The sequence below is a fragment of the Cimex lectularius genome, unplaced genomic scaffold, assembly GCF_000648675.2.
Source record: "Cimex lectularius strain Harlan isolate CLEC.00 unplaced genomic scaffold, Clec_2.1 scaffold32, whole genome shotgun sequence".
Taxonomy (NCBI): Eukaryota; Metazoa; Arthropoda; class Insecta; order Hemiptera; family Cimicidae; genus Cimex; species Cimex lectularius.
The window spans coordinates 432,910-446,835 of record NW_019392689.1 but is presented as its reverse complement, the minus strand read 5'-3'; positions in this window follow the sequence as shown (position 1 = coordinate 446,835).

Sequence of the window (13,926 nt, the reverse complement as noted above, 5' to 3'; positions counted from 1 at the left end):
ATATTTCCTCACTTATTGTTACTAATACATTCACGTATAACATACTTAGCCGACTCAAATCTCAACTGTACCGCGGTGCGGTAACCGAGATGTTATGGCAGTCGACTCTACTATATCCCATCACGCGAGCAGTTCTAGGTTCGAATACCGGCATTGCCCTTCTTATATACTCAAATACCAAAAAAACTGGTCTTTTATTATCTATTTCAAACTACGCGTTTGTATACATATAGTTAAAGTAATTACAACATTCTTATAAAAATCAAAAATTCATGAATTTTAATAACTATTCAGAAATCGTGAGGTGCGGTCTGGTGTGATGTAGGTTTCAGAAAAACATTTTCTTTAGTGTGCCAACGTTTCGATCTTTATTGGGATCATCTTCAGGGCTCAAAGAGACTGGCACTCTCAACACGACACGCAGGAATGGCACAATTACACAGAGGACAAACACTTTGAGCCCTGAAGATGATCCCAATAAAGATCGAAACGTTGGCACGATAAACAAAATGTTTTTCTGAAACCTACATCACACCAGACCGCATCTAACGATTTCTGAATAATTATCGATTAACGGTCACTAATCACCATAAAATTTTAATAACATTCAATATGTAATTATGATGGATTGAAAGAAAATTCACCAGAAAACCATTAAGTGATCGATTAAAATTTAACAAACAATTTATTCTACCACTAAATGATTTCCCGGTGTTTTGATGAATTTTCTTTCAAACCACCATAATTAAATAATTTTTTAGTAAAACTCATTAATTTCTGATCTCGTTTAACTTGTTTTACATTAAAATAAGTATGATGTAATTAATGTAATGATAAAAATTCACATAGTTTGAAATAAACAACAAAATACGAGTCTCCTTTTTTCCCCTTTTCTTTGAGTGTATTTAAAAATAATTATAATACCCCTCATCCGCGAAACCCTACGGATAGTTAAACGTCAAGCCATCCTGGAGGTAGATAGATATATAAATCTTTATCATTTTACGTATATCTTTAGTTTTATGATTTTTGTTTAAAACTTACTCATTCACTTCACACAATCAACTTGTGTTTTAAAATTATTGTACACTGCACAAACTATAAATACTTTGATAAAAATATATTTTTTTGCATCGTATAAACTCTTTTTTCTACATCCTACATGTATTTGTGTATTTGTTAAATTTAAACAATGTTTGTAAATCCCAGGCCCTGAAGATGATCTCAATAAAGATCGAAACGTTGGCACGATAAAGAAAACGTTTTTCTGAAACCTACATCACACCAGACCGCATTCACGATTTCTGAATAACTGCACGAACTTTTGTTTAGAAATATTACTCAATTTTAATTAGTTAAATTATTTTATGATATTTCATAAACTACATTACGTTATATATATATATATATATATAATAATTACGTCAATTATTATTATTAAGTTTTGTAATCTCATTTATCAAGATACATTCTAAGAGTAACTGGTACTAACCAAACTGCTTATTAAGAGGGGATTAGCTTAAAACAGACATACGTGTTTATGATGTATAAAAAATTTGTTCAAATTGCTTTTCACATAATAAAATGGAAGCAATTATGTCGGTGAAATTGCAGGAATATAAATCTTGACGCTTTCTCCCCTTTACGGAGTAGCGTAGAGGGGAAAAGATTTCTAAGAAAAATAATGTGTCTCTCCGACCTTACAGCTTCCTTTTCCGTGACTTGATTTTTTTATTCTTATTTTCTAGAAATGGGCGGAATTGATTTATGCGACTCTCTCGTCGTTCTTTAATCTGACAGAAAACCTTCAACCTATGACAAATCAACCCGATATAAATCTAAAAGACTCTATCTGAATATATTTTCTTTCTATAAAACGTTCTTTACTGTTATTTTCACGGTGCTACACGCGATATTTGATGAAAAAGCCATCTAAAGAGAAAGAGGCGAAGTTTTTTCCTTGAGATCGCTGCCAAATTGGGTTCTTGTGGGCCCCCGTTCGTAGGTTGTCACGGTAAATAAGGCAGTGGGACTGGAAAAGACGAGCACCTTGCAAATCTTCTCGAACATTTTCGAGGTCAACAACACTTGGCAAACACAAGAAAAATAAATTCACATGGAACAAAATATAAAATGCCTTAAGCACCGACTGTCTAATGCCGAATAAATATTCCATTCAACAAATTGTAAATACGTTTTAAACTAATGGGTACCCAATGTCTCTAATCAATAGAATATTTATTAGAAATGATAATGTTGGGGTGAGTATGTTGTTTAATTATCAAGATGCTTGAATTATCAATAGGAAAGAAAATCAAATTATTAAGAGTTGATATGTATTTCTACAAGAATATTACTTGAATTGTACATATATGAATCATCGTAAAGATAATTAAAAAAATATAGAAATAGATCAACTGCAAAATTTAACATTGTTATATATTATTTTTAAAAAATCATTGTATTTGTATAAAGAATTTCAATTCTATTCAATTTTTCACCGCAACTACCCTAGAGGTGTAAACAACAAATTTAGGGTAACAAAACATACACCATCAGTATTCCACAAATCATTTATAGTTGAAGGAATGCGTAATTTTAATAATTTAAATGCAAATTTAAATATAAAACAAGAAAGCTCAATAGGACGCATTAGAAGAAAAATTCTACTATTTTATTAACTATTCACTACTAAATAACATCGTACTGAAGATATAAATTCTTACTGGTATAATATGTAGGTTGATAAATTTATAAAATGTAATGTAACTCAATAAAACACTGCGTAAGAAGGGAGAAAAATGCACATATAGTATAAATAAAAAAGAAGTTATGTCAAGTCAATTTTTCTCTCTCTCCTCTCTCTCTCTCTCTCTTTCTCTCTCTCTATCTCTCTATCTCTCTCTCTCTCTAACTCTCTCAAAGTTATCACTTTCTATCTCTCTTTTTGTCTCTCTCTCTCTCCCTCTCTCTCTCTCTCTCTCTCCCTCTTTCTCTCTCTCTCTCTCCTCTCCCTCCCTCCCTCTCTCTCTCTCTCTCTCCCTCTTTCTCTCTCTCTCTCTCTCTCTCTCTCACTCTCTCTCTCTCTCTCTCAACGTTATCTCTTTCTATCTCTCTCTCTCTCTCTCTCTCTCTCTCTTTCTTTCTCTCTCTCTCTCTCTCACTCTCTCTCTCTCTATCAGGCTGTCTCCTTCTTTATTTGTTTTTCTGTCTGTCTGTCTCTCTCTGTCTCTGTCTCTTCTCTCTCTCTCTCTCTCTCTCTATCAACGTTATCTCATTCTATCTCTCTCTCTCTCACTCTCTCTCTCTCTCTATCAGGCTGTCTCCTTCTTTATTTGTTTTTCTGTCTGTCTGTCTTTCTCTGTATCTGTCTCTTCTCTCTCTCTCTCTCTCTCTCTCTCTCTCTCTCTCTCTCTCTCTATCAACGTTATCTCATTCTCTCTCTCTCTCTCTCTCTCCCTCTCCCTCTCTATCTATCTATATATCTATATATCTCTCCCTCTCTATCTATCTACCTATGTATCATTCATCTCCTTCTTGGTGATTAATATCTATTTTAAATTCATTTACTTAATTTATTATTATTTATTAATTTATTCTAACATATCTCGTGATTTGTCTTTGTTCCGTAACAATATATGGTATTCATGAATTTGATAACTTGTGAATAATACATTGTATTTGTAAGGTTGTTCATTTTTTTACATTGGCAATGGTTTACATTTACAACTAGACAAAAAAGTTAAATTTACTTACTTGTACAACTTGGTTGTTCGTTAGATTAAAACTAAACAGGTAATAAATTGTAATAACAATTTTATAATTATTCAAAAATCGTGAGATGCGATCTGGTGTGACGTAGGGTTCAGAAAAACATTTTCTTTATCGTGCCAACGTTTCGCTCTTTATTGAGATCATCTTCAGGGCCTGGGATTTACAAACATTGTTTTAATTTAACAAACACATGTAGGATGTGGAAAAAAGTGAATTTATACAATGCAAAAATATATTTTTTATATTCAATCAAAGTATTTCTACTCACTCAAAGTTTTGGCACGATAAAGAAAATGTTTTTCTGAAACCTACGTCACAGCAGAACTCATCTCACGATTTCTGAATAATCATGTACTAACGGTCACTAATCGCCACACATTTCTACACGAGAAGAACAACTTTATAGTTTTTCCACACAAGGATCTATCTTCTTTCATGCCATGTTGTAAATTAACGCTACCATAAGCTTTACATTTTGTAGCAAAAATTGTTTCTAAGGCACATATAGAAAACAATGTAACTTTCTTGAATGGTATCGGTTGACATATCACTGTCGCGAAATTAAAAGCATATCTCTGTCCTACTAGTCGACATGTTATTACAAAAAATCAACTTTATATAGAAACGGAACAATCGTTTCCTAAACATTTCCAAAGAAATGGTTAAATTTAAAAAAAGGCTGTTCGTGATCGTAATCATTAAATTAAATGGTATTTTAATCGATCGATAAGATAAACCTTGGTGATTGGGTAAAAACACGATCTCAACAAGTAAACTCAATTTTAAAGCATTTTTAAAATTGTTTGTTAATCGATGCTTATAAATGTTATATTGTTTAGGTAGCAATTTTTACTCATCCGATATGGATGACTGGTAGTGAAGAGTACTTGAGGCATTATTCATTGACGATCTGTTTGGTTGAAGCTTAGAGAATCAGAGAAATTGCTCCGGATTACCGATAAAAAATTATTTACAAGTTTATTTATTATAAATTGACTGTACATTAGAGTATAACGTAAAAGAAGGAGTTACAATTCTGAGGATCGTTTTATGAAAATGTGATTGTAATGTTTGTGATTGATTGTAAAGGATTTATTATACACCTTCACTTTTTGAAAAACTAAATTGACAAAATAGCGAGAATAGACGGACCAGAGATGTTTAGTTTCGATATAACTAATTTATTAATTACGGGCGAATTTGTTATCCTTTTACGAGAAGGGCGCTCAGGCATACTAAACCTGCAACACAGTCAGGTTCGGCAGAACTGTATCGCGATTATTTCAGGCGCGAACGATGAGTCCTGATCAAAAAATGTATGTTAAAACATTTTTAATTATTTTGAGGGGTATGTAAAAACTTAAAATTTAAACATTGGTCATTTTATGAATTTTTATTTGAAAAATTCCTTCACTTGTTATTTATCTCATTTTACGTGTGTAATTTCGCATTAACTTATCAAATGCCAGGCTGGTTTTGATTACAGTCTGCCACAAAGATATTCGTGAAGTAGAAATAAATCATCAACGTTTGCTGGCGATTAAACGCGGGATGTGAATCTGTTAGTAATAACTTTAATTTGGCATTTCCGGCGTTGAAATGTTTGATAAATCTCAAGATTTTTATATTCTTCCTTTCCTCTTCTGAATAAAAACTCTGCGTTCTTTCGTTTGTGTGTGTTTCCAGTAACTTTAAAGCAAATTGGATGTTTTGTTTTGCCCGAAGTTGAATCGGTCATTGACGTCACATGATCCTTCTTTTGGGTAGTTTGATTACATAAATAATTCCTTCAGTTTTTTCTTTATTTTCTAACGTTGCAAATGTTTGCCGATATGTATAAAAACCATGACATAGTGGGATATACAAACCGATCTAAGTAAGTTGAATGTAATTTATTGTCACCGTCAGCTTACAGATAAATTTTATCTTAGGTAATAATATTTGTTCTGCAGTAAATATAAATGTAATCCCATTGCCTAGCTTGTACGTTATCTTGGACTTTCATGGGTAAACGGCTGACTTGGAACCCCATATAAGTCTGAAAAGTCAGCAAACAAACCAACGTTATAAATTTATTAAAAATACTACTTGAATCTGGGCGTACGATTGTGAAATTTTGGGCTCACCCAAGGATTCCAATTCCTAACGTCTTCAATCAATGCAATCTAAAATTATAAATGCTCCTTTTTACGTTTCAAATTACACTATTCGTAACAATCTACACCTCCAGTTCGTACATGAAATCAAAACCAGCTATAAAAAATTTCATCAATCTCCGAACAAATAATCTATTAGTACGACATTTATCACTTCCAACCCTACCTGAAACTCCTCCTAGACGATTGAAGCGAAAGTGGCCCCGAGTTCTATGATTCTCTTTTATTGCATAACAAAGATAAAAGATCTGGCCATTTATCAAGATTTGGGGTGGTTAGGGAGAACTTATGGAATTGATATAACCAATGTGCATACCGGGAAGTCTTCGATATGATTTCTAATGCTGTAATTTTTAATGTAGAAATTCCATTTAATCTATCCGGAAAAAGTGTTGCGGGTAGTATTTACAAGGTTGGAGGGGGTGGAAGGGGTAACCTAAAGGGGTTAACCATTTTAGATGAAATTTGGTTAACTTTAACTCAAGTTTAACACGAGCTTTTTTGAAACTTTTCGTCTGCAAAAAATCTATAGGAAGAAAACTTTTGAACACATTTTTCTAATATTTGAACATTTATTTCTCCTTATATAATTGTTATTTTCGGAAAAGCTCTCGTAGAAGTGTTTAAATGCCTTTTATGTTACACCATAAAAATTTTGAAACGCACAACTTAAACTGGTTGGTCCCTTTTGTATCAAAAACCTTGCTTTTCAAGGCGGCTGTTTTTCTGGCGTAGTTCCCCAAAAGTTTTTTCGTTATTTCGCTTTACCTATCGATTCTACCGTGATGAACCTTTCGGAAAGACAACTCTGCCAAATTGTGGACCTGTTTGCGTTGTTTTGGGTCCTTTCTAGGTATCTAGTCTGGTATTGGGAAAATAGGCCACGGAAAGAGGTAGTGGCTGGCATTTGTAGGAAATGGCGCTCGCTCCTGGAATAGGAATTCTTAATTCAGTAATTTTTTTAACTAACTCCTCGTGGTCCAATTTTAAAAATTCTTGGACCTATCCAGAAATGGTAATAGTTTTTTTAAGCCAATAAAAATTTTTGGTTAGATTGATACGCAACACTTTTTCCGGGTCCCCTTAAGAAATGAATGAAAAGTGAAGCTGTAAAGTGTTTATGTATAATGGATCCGGCGATGTATCTAAGTGAATCGTATAATTTGCGGTTGGAATTGATAATGGAAATAATTAACGGACAAAATATTTTAGAACTTTTTGTATTGAATCAAATTGTTGATAGCCTGGCAACCGTAACATAGGATTGAACGGCACACTGAGTTGAATACTTGATACTTGACATTTAATGGGATGACCTCTTGAGTTATTAAAAAGGACCACGTCTCGTTGATTGCAAACTTCGTTAATGATACTTTTTTCTTCAAATGAATTCGTCTGAAATCTGGGGTGAGGGAATGCCAAGATATTTATACTCATTAACCACCTATATTCTTTCCCCTTTGTAATACCAACGGTCCGAGTGGTAAATACGATCGTCGAGCAACCTTGCTCTACATCCCGAGACGGCTTTGGCCCAAAAGTATGTTTGTTTTTTCCAGACATCCAGACCAAACGGAAAACCCGAATGTTCGCGAGTAAAGATATACATCTAACACTTTAAACCAAGAGTATGTGTCAACCCTGCATGGCTACTCGGGTGAGGATGATCCCTCGTCTATGAGTCAGATCCTATGAAGGAGTACATATACGTTATTTTATAAACTTTTCCGATTATGACTAGTTTCAATTACACCTAAACTTAATCCCACTAAAAACACGCAGATTAGTCTTCAACTGTGGCAAAAACTCACCGCTAGACAGATTAATGTGCTCCGCAAATGACATACCATATTTAACTTATTTAATTCCTCTATTTATATTTTTCTGAACCAACTTCACAATTTGCTAAACAAATCTTGACAATCTAGGCATAAATATTCAATGCGCGTAAAAAAAATTGTCTTCATCTTCTATCCATATGAATATTACTGTAAATTATTATTTTTTGTTGGATTCGTGAGGAGCGGTCAAGAATGAAGTAGTTTAGAAAAACACCTTTTTCGTTTTTTTACCGACGTCCCGACCTTTATTCGGGTCATCTTCAGAGCAAAAAATGTGGACCTATTCATGTGTTGTGGCAACAATTTCACATGAATCAGAATAGTTCCGCACTTTATGCCATGACGATGACCCGAATAATAAGTCGAACCGGCAAAAAAATTAAAAAGATATTTTTCTAAACTACCTCATTCTTGACCTCTCCTCACGAATCCAACAAATTATGAAAGAACCGGTCACTAAAATAACACACGTAAACTATTACGTGTAAGCATTATAATAATTATTAATATCAATTATTATTTTTATCTAAGGTCTTGGTTGAGATTAAAACGTCAGTATCACGAGCGGGATTCGAACCCAATACGCCGCTGCTCTAACCCTTAGAGCTATTGTGACTTCTTGATTAATATCAATAGGGTTAGCATGATGAGCTCATTTTATATAATTATATAATTACTTGTGATACATTACATATTTTTTACAAGGATGGTATCCATATTTAAATAAACAAATAGATTTATTGAATTTGGCTTGTTATAATTTATGTTTGTTTTTTCGTTTTTTTTCTTTTTTTCTTGCCTTGAAAGGCATACGTACACAGGATTTGAAATATGTATTGGCAATAAAAAGTGAATCATAAAAAAGCGTGAGCAGTGTGTAAAAATCCCCAACAGAATAAAATTATTTCAACAAAAAAAAAAGTTTTATCTTATAAGATTTCTGGGGAATCAAACTCCAGCCAAACCTACCATAAGTCCATGGATTGCTAGATCAGCTGAAGTATTATTACTCGGTTCAATACATAGCGTTCAAGGGAAAAATTTAAATTTTATGTGAAAAATTGCCTTGCATGTTTTTCGATAGCCGTAAGGATAACATTATATTGTATGTGTTGGATCGATTAAAAGGCTAAAAAATGGAAATGATAATGATTCAGAATGGTCTACATTCTCAATAATATTTTTTATTCAGAAAATAAAAATATTACTTTTTATTAAAAAGCTGTGATTTATTTAATGCGGCTTATTACGTTTGATATATTACATATCATTTGTTGAATATTTAGCGTCAACGTTTTTTTCAAATATGTTCAAATTTTTCCTTTCAAGTACAACAGTTTTAGTTGTATGTTTGTTTGAATTATAATTATATAGCTTAATGTTGTCTTTGTATTGTCTAATTTGTACTTTGAATGTGATTTTGATTTTCCTACCGTTCGATAAGACATATTTGCAGCCGCTAAGTCGTCTTGTTAGCTTACAAAGTCGGTTTGGCCGGAGTTCAGCCTGAGGTGTTCAGCTTCGTTGATCGATACAAATTTCATTTTCCCACCTGAAAATAAAAGCTGGATACATCATTGGATATTTTTTTTTTTTAAGTTTTATTTATAAATTATATATACTTATATATACTTATAATTTTTTTCGGCCGGCTAGCTGCCTGGGCTATTGCCGGCACCTCACATTTCTTCCACCTCATGTTTTAAAATTGTATTTATTTTTATTTATACATTTTTTTAATTGTTTTTTTGAAGTTAGCTTTTCTGTAGGAAGTCTGGCGATCTTTCTGGTTGTGTTCTGCGACGTTATTTCTACATTTTAGCTCTCCCGCACGTGGAGAAAAGGCTCTGAATCTGTCTCATTCACTAACATTCAATCCTAGCCTAGCCTATATGCGGGTTTCAGAGTACTCGATATTCCTCTGAAGACCCGCCCTCGTTCATGCTAACAAATACATCCATACATTATGTACAATTAAAATTACAACTAATCTAAACTATTAACCTAGGTTGGTGGATTTATGGGGTATTTGATATTCCAACATAGACCCATACAAACACCACTATCGCACTAACGCATTCACTCAAACAGTAACCAATCATTCTGTATTTACAAATTTAAAAAAAAAAATGCGGAGCCACTGGCGCATTTAATATTACAACAGTGCCTCCGCCCATTCACTCTAAAAGATATTATAGCCTAATACTAACCTAAATCGGTGGGTCTGTGGAGTACTCGATATTCCTGCACAACCCACCCATACACTCACACATTCTCGCCAATAAATACATTCATTCTACCCAAAACACACAAAGAGATATCTATGCTAGTTTGGTGGGTCTGTGGTGTACTCGATATTCCGACCACTACCCACCCATACACTCACACATTCTCGCCAATAAATACACTCACTTCAGGAAGGGAAAACGAAACCACGTGTGGAGAAGTATTAAACGCGACTATATGCATTTATTTGCTTCAGATATTCGATTTCTTTCTTGCTGTTGTCATTGCTGTGTTGTCAAACTCGAGGAAAGGCCATACTTTGTTCTGTGCGGCGCCAATAGTTCGCATTCGGTTAGTAAATGCTTAACAGTTATTTGTGCGCCGCACAATGGGCATCTCCGTTGACTTTTTGTCGCCAAGAGATGACCATGCGTCAGTCTAGTGTAGTCTATTCGCAGTCGGGTCAACATTATTCTCTCTAAATTCACTTGTTTACGTGGTCCGCTTGACCAATTAATACACTTCAATTAATTAAGGTTTTTAGTTGAGATAAAAAAGTCAGTGTTATTAGCGGGATCGAACCCACGACCTTCGGCTAGATACGCCTCTACTCTACCACTTGAGCCATCGTAACTTCGATCCTCTCGGACACTAACTTCCCATCTTTCGAATTTTGAAAAATGGCAAAAAGGAGGGAAATTCGAAACGTGGGGTTGAGATGGGAAGTTAGTGTCCGAGAGGATCGAAGTCAGGATAGCTCGAGTGGTAGAGGAGCGGCGTATCTAGCCGAAGGTCGTGGGTTCGAATCCCGCTCATGACGCTGACTTTTTTATCTCAAGTAAAAACCTTAATTAATTGAATTATTCTCTCTGTTTTGCTCATACTATCCATGGCCCACGGTTTGACCGACTGTATTATACAACTAATGTATTTTTTAACCATAACAACTGGGCCGCAAATGTTTCAAGAACTTAACTAAATTTTAATTACCTGTTATTCGAAATTTAACTATTGATAAAGTCACTGGAACAAATGACGATTTAAATATTCAATTTTTCTTTGACTTTAAGTTCTAATAATACATTAATAAAAGCAGATGTTCCAAGAAGTAATTTAAGCTCTTTGAGATAGGGGAAAAGAAAGAAACCGGAAATTCCGACTCGTCTTATGTCAATATTTAAGAAAGACCACCTCCACAATGGTGGAAAGAAACAATTCAAACAACCCCATCTCAAGCTCATTAAAAAGCTCGACTCGATTTTAGATTCAAGCGATATTTCGTTTCAGATTAATAATTTAGTTTTGTTGCCGCTGAAATGATTCAACAGACATGTTTAAATTTTATTAATTAAAACTGTGGATTTATTATACAATAATTACTTGTAGTAAACTCATTGAGATAAAACATTATACTTTATGCTATGAAGTTTTATATGTGTAAATTACGCTGCTTATTAAGTCAGAAGGTCCCTACGATTGCCTTGTACACTCTAAGGCTTTTACCTTAATAAGCAACCCATACGAAGGGGATTGAACATAGGGCAAATAAATTTCCAAATTCTCTGGTAATAATGAATATCTGCTTAAATAATTTAAAAGCAGATTTTAATTTAAAACGAAGTTTAATAATGCCAAATCTATATATTTAAAAGTGAATGTTCGTATGTGTGTTAATCGTAAAAATGAGAACTACAGAACCGATTTCTATGAAACTTTCATACTTTGTTTTTATTAGTTAAAGTAGATAAAACACAAATTACACGTTTATCGTCTCTATATAATTATTAGGCTTGCTTGTTTGCATAAAAATATATCAAGGGAGAATATATTTATTTAGTTTTAAGTTTAATCGATAGTGCTATTCAGAGAGATCGAGTCTTTCAAAACGTATAGTTAAAATAAAATAAAATAGGTTTGTTATTACATTTACAATTTCAAGTGAATAAAACAAAAAAAACATTAAATTAAAAGGTTAACAATTTTTTTTAAATATTGGTTCATAACTTAAAACAATGCCATGTGATTATTCTTACTAGGTCATTTTGAGTGAAATTCACATCATCAACATCTACAATTGTTGAACATGAATCAATTTATAGGAATACCAATATTTATATTTTTTAAAAACCTTAATTTAGTAAGTTTGCAGCCTACCTTGTTAAAATTGTTGTTTAAATTCTGTACATCTTTATTTTCATTCAATTTCATTTAAAAGATAAAAACCCAAAGCATCTATAAAACTTACATTTTATTATATTAATACATATATGGTTAGCGGTCACAATTGACCATATTAATTATTTCAATTAATTATTCTTTAAATGGCAAAAAGAGGGCTATTTCGGAAGGTTCTAGGTTGAGATGAGATGCCCGAGTGGATTGAAGTTACCTATTGCTTAAGTAGTTATACAGCGGCGCACTGAGCCAGTCGTGGGTTCGAATCCCGATCATGGCACTAGCTTTTTCATCTCAACCAAAACTTTAGATAAAAAGAATAATTAATTGATACATTTTATTAATCACGAAGACACACTGAAGGTAGCGAAATGCCGAAACGAATGCTTAAAGTAAAATTAAATTGGTAATATCATATACATAGTTTTGTAACAACTTTTGGAGTCCCTGAGGGTCGCACTAAGGGTCTTTTTTTGTTAAAATCTCTATTAACGGATCTTTTGGCAAATGATTTTAAAATATTGTTAAAAATTAATTGTTTCTTACTAAAGTTTATAAAAAGCCAATGAAATTCTCTTTTGAAGTTCATTTGCAGCAAATAAACGAAATCATTGTTAGATTTTACGGTTGAAATTTTAGATGTAATAGACGCACCGGCACCACCATCAATGAAAAAGCACAAATTCGTACATTTGTCTTTCACAAATGATCTAAAATCCACAGCACTGGAACTGGCCTCTAGTTGTAATGCTGAGGCTGGCGCCTTTTCCACTGGTTTCCACGAACAAGGAGGTTGGCACCTAAACGACATTTACTTTCATATCTACAATGTCAATGAAGATACCTTGTGTATTTGCTTTTTTCGCGAATGACTTCTCTCTGGAGCTCAAGCTGATTTCATAGAATTTAGGCTTATTGATTGTAAAAGTTTAATAGACTGACAAGCGAAACATTCCGCCCACCTGTAATATAACTTGATTTATAAATATTTTTGTATTAATCAAAGTTTCACGTTTTTTAACGTTTAATAATTGAGTCTTCGTCTAAAAAAGTTTAAAAAATGTAAATTGCTAAAGAAAATAAAAAAATTTAAAAAAAGACGGACAGATAAAATTTGTTTTAATTTGTTTTAGATTTTTAATTAATATTTCAATATCGCGTATTTCCTCCTCTTGCCTTAATTACATCTTGAAGACGCCTCGGCATACTTTCTACCAGTCTGAAAATGTCTCTTTGCTAGAAACCTCGCCTTCTCCTAACTAGCCCATTATTCACGAAGAATCCTTTCAAGATCGTGGATTGTATCAGGAAGTGATGGACATGTTCTTCATGTTTTGCGGTTATCCCATAAATATTAGATGGGGTTCATGTCTAGAGAACGGGCTGGCCAGGCTAAGACCCTGTGTTATGCGACATGTGGACGGGCATTAGAATAAGATTGTCGCTGATAGGAAACGCTCGATGTTCCAAAATTTCATCCACATAGCGAGTGGCCGTCAAAGATCCTCCACGAACGACTCTGTGGACTCTCCATTGAAATTCCCGCCCACACCATCACGGAGCTACGTTGAAAAGGTCGGCTTTGGGAAAAATTACAGGCTTCGTACCTTTCATTTTGTTTTCTCCCCACTCTTTCACGCCAATCTGGAGATCGTATTTAAAAAGTACAGCTCGCCTAGCGTCCAAAGACCAATGGCTGTGTTCTCGAGCAAATGGGAGCCGTGCAACTCTGTGTTCTGGTCCTCTTACGGGGC